General features: G+C 43.0%; 1 pseudogene; it reads left to right on the forward strand.

Moving 5' to 3' along the window:
• The first annotated feature begins 4,343 nt into the window (after window positions 1–4,343).
• LOC120291255 lies at window positions 4,344–6,699 on the forward strand (annotated as a pseudogene).
• Window positions 6,700–11,229: the final 4,530 nt, after the last annotated feature.

Below are 11,229 nucleotides of genomic sequence, written 5' to 3' on the forward strand. Positions count from 1 at the left end.
AAGAAGCCCCTTACAGGTCCTCGTACCTTGCTTTTATAGGGGTAAGAGATAAGCCTTCGATTCCCCTTCAAATCAACATCCGTGATACATTTTCACCAACCGATCACTATTGATAAAAATTCAAGATTACAATAAATATTTTCTCGAAATCCAAATCTCGCAAAAGATAAGTCGCAATATTTTTTCACACATGTGCCCTATCCAAAAGATTCATATCCCGGAATAATTTCAAAATTTTTATTTTTCACGAGATAATTAAAACACATGGGCTTGGGCCAACCAGCTTGCTTCGTGGGCTTAGTCCAACTAATTTGAACCCATTCGCACTGATCCAATAAATAAAATGCCAATAACAAAATAAAATGCAAATATAAATCTATATGCTATAAAGTTTAACTCCTAATTTCCTATGCAATAAATAAATAAACTAAATCGTCAAAATTTAGGTGTCAACAGCAAGTATCCTCAAGTCCATCACGGCCGGGCCATGAACACCTATGCTTGTGGTCAGGTCCCGGCGCCTAGGCCTATATCCACAAAGGCCCACTTGGGATCCCGTGCTTATGCCTGTATCTTCTGCATCGAAGCTAGAATCCACTGAGGCTGAGGCCAAGGCCTAGGATGCTAAGAAGATGTGCACGGGCACAGGGTTCTTGGTTTCAGCTTTAGTTGATACTAGATTGGTGCTTGCACTTTCACTCGGAACCAAAGTGGCCTTGTCTGGGTCAAGGTCTATCAAGGTTGGAGCAAGATCCTGGTGTTTGTGCTTAGTTCTCAATTGCCCATGCGTATGTCACTAGTACTTGATACTATATGTGTATTTAGGAAAATCACATATGATTTTTCTTTCCAAATAACAGAAAATATTTTCTGATTCTTTTCCAGATTTCAGTTAAACACTGAAAAGCTTTGCCATTTTCCTTTAAAATGACTTATTTGAAAACATTTATCTAAAAATACCACATTTTTCAAGAAATAAGTTGAGCGTAGATGTCGTACTGAGTAATCATATTGGGTCACATGTCATATTACCATCATATCAAATCACTCTATATATTCAAGGATCATACTGCCACGTCATCATATATCTTTCGCAAATGAAAAGTACCCCATTGTAGTTGATATGTCATTTGATCATAGTCACTACACCGATCTTGGATTCACAGGCAGCTTTTGTCCCATATAGGTGACTATTAGGGCGAATAGAAGGGGTGCCGTGAGAAAAAACGACAACACTTGGCAAATTTTAAGTTGGCGCTTTTACGCAATATGCTTTCTCCAAATTTTTATTTCTGAAAGGAATTGGGGTTGGAAGATCTTGTCAGCACGCAGGTGACTACGTTCCCATTGACCTTGGCTAAATGACGGAATCTACATTTTGCAAATTATTTATATATGCCACTATTTGGCCGAAAAGTAGTCACGGAACATCTTTTAAAAGATCATCGATGTAGAAATCAACAAAAGATGTAAGGGGTTCTTCACTGGTTCTTGGACCGGAATGCAAACTAGCTAGAATATTTAAAATACAAAAATTAAAGGGAATCACAGCCAATCATATGAAATTCTACTGGAATGTAATGATGGCAAGAAAAAATATTGGACAATTGGTGTTTATTAATCGATTGGCAGTCCTTTGCTTGAATTGCAATCCTAGTACTTATTACTACTAGTGATGATTAACGATGATTATAAAGAAAGTAAATAACATCCTACGTGGCTTCTAGAATTTAGCAATATATATTCACAATCATAAACCCACTACTTCCACCATCATGGCCTCATCACTTGCCCCATATTGATAGTTACTTTTCTAGTTTGCAACTCCTATTCCCGATGGTTATAATAATCCATGTTTCTTGGCCATTGTCACTCGTGACTTTTGAGATTTATGGCTCGGCGATCTGATGATCATGTTGGCTTTATGATAGAATGCATCATTATGGTTGTACTTGAGATTGTTGGCTTCATGATTTGAACAATTATCTTGTTCTTGATTCATTGATCTTCACTTCAATTTTGGTTCTTTTGTCAATTGAACCAAGTCTCACTTATCGACACCCATGACTCAACGATTAGTGCTTTTCTCTTTAGTCACCTATCGGCAATTTCTTGTCACCTATGTCCATTTTCTATAGTTGCCAACCAAAAGGACTTAGCAAATATTACCTCGACTATGTCTTGCTTGATCTTTCTAGTCTGAGTTAATAGTCAAAGACTTGAGTAATTTTTTGTGTCGATAGCCACACTGATAAAAATGGGAAAGTCAATTGACCTCTTCAATCTAATTTCATAAATTTTCATCCTATATGTCAGTACCCTAGTGATGCATGACTATTTTTTCCAAGCCACAAGTTGAGAAGGTCAATCCGCTCGTGCTAGTAATGTGTGATTATTGTGTCAATTAATAAGTTCCCGGACCTCTAGAGCTTCAACGATATTACAACGATTCTTAGACGGAATGACTCATTGGAACCTTTGTTTATTGAGTGCACGGCTCTTTTAGCGACAATGGAAGGGCACTGTCAAGTTGGTCAATTCTCCTAATTCTTTTATTTTACAAAAAGTTAAAAAAAAAACCGTAACCTACAATAATTGAACTATCGAGACTATGCGAGAGACCGATTTCGCACCGTTCATACTAAATTAATTATTAATTTTCGCTCGTGCGGTCAAACATTGTTTCCATTGTTCTATATTTCTTTTTTAATTACACAAAAGATGTGACCTCGAGACATTGGAAGACCAAAAAGACAAAATCCATGCTGAGAGATTTATATATTCATTGAATAATTTATTTTTCAAGGTCTGTGCATTCTAGGAGTAAATAAAACAAAAGCAGTATGTAGGGGGTCGAATGAGTATGTTCTTATTGCCTCCCCTCCATCTCCACTGAGCTCCTCCTCAACGTCTTACTCTTTAAATATTAAAGTCTATTTTTCTTGATTTTAGTCCTAAATTTTTTAATTGCGTCCATTTAATCTTAAATTTTATAAGTTTTGCCGATTTAATCCTAAATCTATCATTTAGATAATTAGCAAAAATGACTACATTAATAAATTGTCAGAAATTTTAAGACTAGATTGACAAAAGGGGAACCACATGTAGAGACCATTTCACACATTCCGGCAAAAAAGGAGGGAAAAACACATGTGGAGGCCATTTCCTTGGAAGTAATATGCTACTCTATTTGTCTAATGTCATTTATATTCTCCGCAAAAAAGAATACAAATATCTTGTTATCAACTGTAAAAAATATCCTCTTCTTTTTTTTTTTTTCTTTTTGGGACGAAACTTGCGTTAATTTAGAAAGAAAAGATGGAAGGGTCAACATAAAAAAAATCTTTGGTGGGGAACATGGAGATCAGCACGGCAGTGATCACGACAAATTGTTAATAATCACCATAATAGTGCCTACCTCTTCAAAAAAAAAAAAAAAAAAAAAAGGCATTTCTTAGGGGCCGAGCTTAGTAGAGTTATAAAAGATTATTAAAAAAATTGAAGAGCGGAGAAAATTAGATCTCTCATGCTTTTTTTATTTTTTGGTCTCACACTTCGCATCAATGCACCTGTGTGTACGATACTCACGTAAATCCAACTCAAGAGCCGGTACTGTTCGGCCCCATCCCCCGTCCTCCTCCCCCTCCAAGCCCTTTATCGGTAGGGCCGCATGCCCGATATCGAATCCCTTTTATGGCGTCAAGATGGGTCGGGGGGAAAAGTTTCGACGCGTGCCGCATTCTCAATGGGCACCGGAGCACGACAGGAAGACCTAAATTTTTTCTCTCATCCGAGAACCGCACGTCTCTTGACTTAAACATCGGAACCCACGTCCTGAATCTTCCTGGTTGCTTCCTTCCTTTCGGTTCTACCGCAATAGAATATAGCGGCGAAAGTTCATCCAAGAAAAAAAACACCATTCATCCTCAGCCCCAAAAGTCTCTGTCTCCTCTCTCTCTCTCTCTCAAGCTCTAGTGAGGCTTTTTTGCTTTTATTCTCTCTTTTTGTCCACAAACGCCCCCATTTTCACGCGGCCTTTATTGGAAAAGTAAGGGTCACCGACGAGAGAGAGGGTGCCACAGTCACTTCTCCGTTCTTTTGAGGAGAGAAGTACCTCCACTTCTCTCCTGACACGCCCCCCCTCTTCCCCCCATAAGGGGCTAATCAGACACACTCGTCCCCCTCCTTATTAAGTGAAGGAGTCGTTCCCAAGCGGATCGAGTTCGCGTGGATGAGGAGTTTTACTTGAGCCTCACGAAATAGATGAATCGAGCCGACGTCAATTCGTTGCACCCAATATCTCATCACAGGACTGACGCGCAAAAATATACACTATGAGGAAATGCGGTGAAAAATCGAAATTTTGGTGGAATCTATGTTGAAATAGTTATTTACGGACCACCACCGATCGGATTCTTTTGGTCCGAATTTATACACTATTGTAGAATTCTATGGCTCGGTTGCTTAACAAATATACCCAGGGCACGCTTCAGGAAGGCCTATACATTTTTGTGGTCGTGCCATGGAATTGAGCTGTCATGTTCCTGGGCACTTCCACCAAGAAACGGAAAAATGCAAAAAGGAAAGAGACACACTCACACTTATGGAGTCCAATGGGGTGGTGGTCTGCTGCTCGCTTTGAAGTGGACCAGCATAGCCTCTTCTCTCCCCTTATATTTACATCCCACAACGCTCTCCCTCCCCCACCCCCACGTCTTCTTCATCATCTCCTTCTTCCACGCCCAGAGATCTCCAGGAAAACCTTCACTTTTTCACTCACGAAGAATGAGAGATATGAACAAGGCTTGGGCCTCTCTGGCCTCCCTCCTGGGCACCCTGGCCTTCTGCCAGACCCTCCTCCAAACGGTGGTGCCGCCGGAGCTGCGCTTCGCCTCCCTCAGGTTCCTGAAGCGGGCCCTCGGCTTCGCCTCCTCCTCCTCCTACTGCTACTTCGAAATCACCGAGGTCAACGGCGTGAGCACCAACGAGCTCTACAACGCCGTCCAACTCTACCTCGGCTCCTTCCTCTCCGCCTCCTGCAGCCGTCTCTCCCTCAGTCGCGCCCCCAACTCCAGCTCCACCACCTTCGCCCTCTCCAACAACGACTGCATCACTGACGTCTTTGACGGAATTTCCATCCAGTGGGAGCATGCGGTGACGCAAAGCCAGTCCCAGCCATCCTCGCGGGGCGAGAAGCGCTTCTTCACGCTCCGGATCAGGAAGTGCGACAGGGACCGTATCCTCCACTCCTACCTGGACTACATCATGGACAAGGCCAACGACATCCGCCGTAAGAACCGAGAACGCCTCCTCTACACTAATTCGCATGGCGGGTGGAAACCGGTGCCGTTCAAGCACCCGAGCACCTTCGACACATTGGCCATGGACCCGGAGAGGAAGAGGGAGATCATGGACGACCTCCGTGACTTCGTGGCCGGGAAGGCCTTCTACCAGCGGACAGGCCGGGCCTGGAAGCGGGGCTACCTGCTTTACGGCCCGCCCGGGACGGGAAAATCGAGCATGATCGCCGCCATGGCCAATTTTCTCAGCTATGACATTTACGACCTCGAGCTGACCAAGGTGTGCTCCAACTCCGAGCTCCGAGAGCTCCTCATGAAGACCAGCTCCAAGTCCATCATCGTCATCGAGGACATCGACTGCTCAGCCGATCTGCCCAACCGGTCGAAGGCGCCCCAACACCCTGCGCGTCGGAGCTGCTCCAACCCTGGCGCCCCTGATGCCCCGTCGGGTGGCAAGCACAGGAACAACAACACGATCACCCTCTCCGGACTGCTCAACTTCACCGACGGCCTGTGGTCGTGCAGCGGGAGCGAGAGGATCTTCGTGTTCACCACCAACCACATTGACAAGATCGACCCAGCGTTGCTCCGGAGCGGCCGGATGGACATGCACATCTACTTGAGCTATTGCTCGTACCCGGCGCTCAAGATCCTGCTCCAGAACTACCTGGGCAGTGAGGCCGAGGACCTCGGGCGGGCGGCGGCGAGCGAGCTCCGAGAGGTGGTCAAGAAGGCCAAGATGACGCCGGCCGACATAAGCGAAGTTCTGATCAAGAACCGGAGGAATAAGGAGAAAGCACTGAGCGAGTTGCTGGAGGCGTTGAAGGCGAGAGCAGAGAGGAACGAGGAGTACGGGGGGTCGAGAGATGAGCGCGAGATGGACGGGGAGGAGGAGATGGGGAAGAGGAGCAAGAGAAGAGGGCTTTGGAGAGCCCCAAAGACGGGAGCGACGGTGACACCGTTTCTTGCAAGAAAGTGGAGGATGCTGAAGCGGAGTAGGAAAAATGAAAGGGAAAACTTAAATTTGAAGGGTTCCGACAGGTCATGAGAGTTCAACGTGTTGGTTTCTTATAAAGGGTTTGAATGTTGGGGTTTTCCAATTTAAAATCTGTTTTGCTGATGGTATGGTGGTCAAATAACAAATCCTGGTCCTATATCGAAAAATCGGGTTTGATGTTTTCTTCTCTCTCTCCAAGGAGAATTGTTGCTTGGGGACTTGATTTGGGAGCTGTTGTTTTAACCGTTGTCTCATTAATCTGGAGTGTAACGGTGTTCGCTCCGTGCATATCCAAAACTGACGCTTGCTGGGTCGCTTTTAATCCATTCTCATATCCTCGGTATCATTGTCTATCAATGCGTGTTTTTGATTAGTTTCACTTAGTGATTTAACTTTTTTTAAGATACTTCTCTTTAGTCAAGAATTAGACTTCGATTTAACTCCTGGGGTTCATGTCCTGAGGCTTAATAATGAGGCCCTATATAATTTTTGCCCAACTCTTATCAAGTTTATTTTCTCTCACTTTACCTTTATCGCCTTGATTGTGGTTGTTTACTTATCTTATTGCATATCCATGCATGAACATTGTTTAGTGACATAGAATAATAAAATGGGGAAAGATCGTGTGAATATCATTTTCAAAAGATTGAGAATCAATATCAAAAGGTTGTTAATTAGATAACTAGCATAACTAAGTCTTTGAATTTGGAATCTCTGATTTGCAAAAAGTGAATTATCCCTTGATGTTTCACTTAAATGGGTTAGTGATGGCTCTTAATACTATGAACTTTTTTATATTGATGATGTCGAACGCTGATGGGTGGATACAACTTACATTACCCTTGGTTGGGGGGATCCCGTCGCTTTGCTAATTTGTGTTCGTGTGATTGGTGCAACGACACAAAATGGTCATTGTCGAAAAGAATGTCGTGGACTGATGCATGAACTGGTGTGCATTGGCTTGAAAGTTTTGATTTGACATTGGTAGGACACGTATGGGAAAGAGTTGGGCTTTGCTCGTCTTACGCGTTAACTCTACTGTGGTGTTGGTATAACTGTTTTACGCAGAAATGCATCTAAGCTTTCCCAAAGTTGTTAGCCTTCTTTCAGAGGCAGATGATCTGAAAACAAGTGAGGAAAGACCCATGGACTAAAATTCAGCTTTCATGTGCAATCCAATGATTTGGTCTTCATGGTGGTGGAGAAGCATTTGTAGACTCTGAGTCTAGTCCTAGCACATCCCTCATATGTACTTGGCCTTCACTTAGGTCCAATGTTTCCAGCATCAACTTGGAACCTAGATGTAGATGGACCAACAACTGCATGAACATCGTTACTTGGAGGCATCTATACAACAAATTTGTGTCCATGATAAAGAAGACACCCAGAAACTTTTAGCGGCTCGCAAAGCTTTGAGTCTCTATTCCTTCTTTTAATTTTTGTTTCTCTCGTTAAACCTCGCATATGGACAGTTGGCTGTGACAATTTTTCAACTTATCAAATCATAAATTTATATTCATTTTTTACTTACCTTTTACCAAAAAAAAAAAAAAAATATTCATTTTAAAGAAATTATTTACAAACTAGCTTCATATACCTTTTTCTTTTTTTTTGGTTTTAAGAATGGATTCACCTTACGCAAAAGAAATACTTTCAATTAGATAGTTTGAAATTTAACTTCTATTCAAAAGCCAAAAGGAGACTTATTTTATATCAAGAGAAATAGGTGAGTGGAGAAAATTGGGTCCCTTTTGCTTACAAATTGAACTTTTACCAGAAATGTGGGCTTAAGTGGGGTTGGAATAGCTTGTCAGCATGCAAGTGACGATGTTGTGATTGAACTTTGCCTAATGAAATAGAATCTACATATTGCAAAATCGAAGATCTCCCTCTCCTCCCATTTATTATTTATATAGGCCTCGATGATATAAATGTGAGATTCATTAAACCTCCTCCACCTAATTTCGTAAGACTTTCATTCCGGATGTCAGTAGGCTAGTGATGCATGACTATACTTTCCAACTTACTAGCTTATAGGAGATCGAACCAGCTCACAACACTAATGAGCGATTATTGTGCTGATGAATAAGTTCCTTGACCTCTAGTGCTTTGATGATACGGCCCTTTTAACAGCATTCAAAGGGCAATGTTCAGTTGGTTCCATCTCCCAACTCTTATATATATAAGAAGTATCATGCACTTCAATGATTGAACTATCGCTATGGTGTGATAGATGGATTTCGCACCGTTCATTCTCAATTACTTATTAATTGTCGCTCGTGCAGTCAAACATTCTTCCATTTTTTCTTCCTTTCTTATAGCACGAAAGATGTGACTGTCGAAACATCGAAATACCAAATGACGATCCCATATTGAGATCATCATTGAATAATATATTTTTGCCAATCTGCACATTCACTTCTCCCAAAGAAACAAAGCAAAAGCAGAAGTGGGGAGGGGTTGAGTGTGTCTGGTTCTCATCGTCTCCTCTCATCGCCACATAGTACCTTTTAAGCGTGCGTGGGACGCACCGGCCATCACTCACCTCACTTGCCTTTTTTTTTACTTTTATTATAAAGGACTAATAACACAAAAAGCTCACCACCGCCTTAGTGGCCGCGTTGGCTCGAGTTCCCTCCCTCTCACAAAAGGGGAGAAGTTCGAATCCCAGCATGGTCGCTTGGGGTCTTAAGCGTGACGTCATGGTAGTGGGTCCTGTGCTAGCGTTACCCCTGGGTTTACGTTGTCGGCTGTTGGCTTACGGTGGTTCCCGGGTCACCAAAATAAATAAATAAATAACACAAAACGCTCAAAACTATTATATTTATAATAAATTTATTTCGAACTAATTTTTTGATCACAAAAAACCTAAATTGATATACTTATGACAAATTTATCAGTTGAACAACTTGACATGATTGGGACAACACGAGCACCAGCTCCTTGCATTGCTTGTTTTAGCCAATCGAAAGTCTTTTGGTATTGATCTATCCACTCCCATAGCATCTTGTTTTTCAGCATATCCGTGTGTGGCACGGTAATACTTGAATAATTATGAATGACTTGCCGGTAGCGGTTGGCAAAACCAAGGAACGATCTCATCTCTATGACCCTAATCGGCAACTCTCAATCCATGATGGCTCGGATATTGGCTGAGTCCATCCGCACCTGTCCACCCCCAATGATGTACCCTAGAAATATCACTTCCCACTATGCGAAGGTGCACTTCTCATGCTTAATTTCGATGTCCTTAGCCATGCTGCATGTTGGGATTTCTTTGGATTTCACTGTCTTGAGCCACCTGGCTCCTTTCTCGACTCAAAAGTTGACTTTCTTTGCGGCCTCTTTCGACATGAATAGATCGGATGCCCTAGTATTCACGAGTGCACTCATTGTGGTTCCTCCAATTGTCAAATCCAAAAACATGAGTCTTTTGGGCTTGTTCACCTTATTGTACTTGATTGAGCTTAAAATTTGCAATGAACCCAGTCACGCCTCCTCTTGCTTTTCCTTGTGAACATTGACAAGCACTTACAAGCTTGCTTGGGGTTGACATTCACAAGCCATCTGCACATTGTTGCACCAAAAACACTCGGAGGTTGGGCACTCCTTCTTATGTCCTCCACCGCTCAACTTCGCCTTTGTCTTAAAAGGGGCCACTAGTGGCTTGCTTCACTTGGGTAGTGGAACTTATTGCAATCTCCCCCACCAGTGACCTTGTCCCTTGATTGGGAATCCAATTTGCTACCGGAAGGTGCTTTGTACTCCACAAAGGCCTTGGCCGTGGACATGGCCATAGAGAGATCCCTCGTGTTGTGTCGCTTCAACTCTTGTTTCACCTACGATTTGGGGCCACCCATGAATTGCTAGTAAGCCTTCGTGTCATTCGTGGACAAGATTTGAAGCAACAACTCCAAGAATTTCTTCACGTATTCCCAAAGGCCTCCGTTTTGCTCTAGGCAACATACCTCTTCCTGAGCTTTCTTTTCCGCATAGGTGGGATAGTATTATTACCAAAATTCTTTGATGAACATTTCCCGGGTCGTGATAGGTTCATTACTCCTATCATTGGACCTACGCCACCACCACAACAAAGCATTATCGATCAAGTACATAGTTACAATACTTACCCATAGTGCACTATTGGTAACCCCCTATGGATTTTAAGTATACTTCCATGTATCATAGGAAGTTGTCCACGTCCTTGGCCACCCATGAGCCCTTGAACTCCTTTGACTTAGGGTGCCCACTTGTGGACTGGTTTGCAAGGTGACCACCTGTTCATGCATGCTACTTCTACCTCGGTGACCTTTGCCTAAAGCTTTGCCATTTCCACGTGCATGGTCTCTACCAAGGCCTCCAAGGCATCGTTCCCCTACTTGAGTTCTTCGGTTATGTTGGTCAGGCTTCCTAGTGTCTCCCCTTGGAGTTCTCCCAATCCATATCTATGCTCTTGCACTTTAGCCTTGAGCTCCCCCATTTCAGTCTCACCTCATTCGATGGTCACGAAAGGTTCCTCAACCATTTCTTGGAGGTTAGCAACGACGTTCTCCATCTTCACCATGTAAGTCTCCAAGTCGCCTAGCATGTCCCTCGAACTCGATCTACCACGGCCCTTCTTTGCTTGGATGGCTAGATCCTTGGTGGCTCTCCCACGATCCTCAACGGCCTTTCCATCTTGGTGCTCCTCACCATGGACGATCGATAGGCTGGAACATCGGTCCGCCATGCCTTGGAACAACCTGACTCTAATACCATTTGTCATGGATCAATCAATCCAGCCCTTCCTTACATGTGCGGCCTTAGGAATTTTTCCCAAGTCAGTCTCATTCACTCACACTCATGAGAACCATAGAGAGAAATTCTAGAGAGAGAAGCTCTGAAAATTATAATTCTAGAGAGAGAAGCTCTGAAAATTATATTCACTTGTGA

The sequence above is a fragment of the Eucalyptus grandis genome, chromosome 3 (genome assembly GCF_016545825.1).
Source record: "Eucalyptus grandis isolate ANBG69807.140 chromosome 3, ASM1654582v1, whole genome shotgun sequence".
NCBI classification, from domain to species: Eukaryota; Viridiplantae; Streptophyta; class Magnoliopsida; order Myrtales; family Myrtaceae; genus Eucalyptus; species Eucalyptus grandis.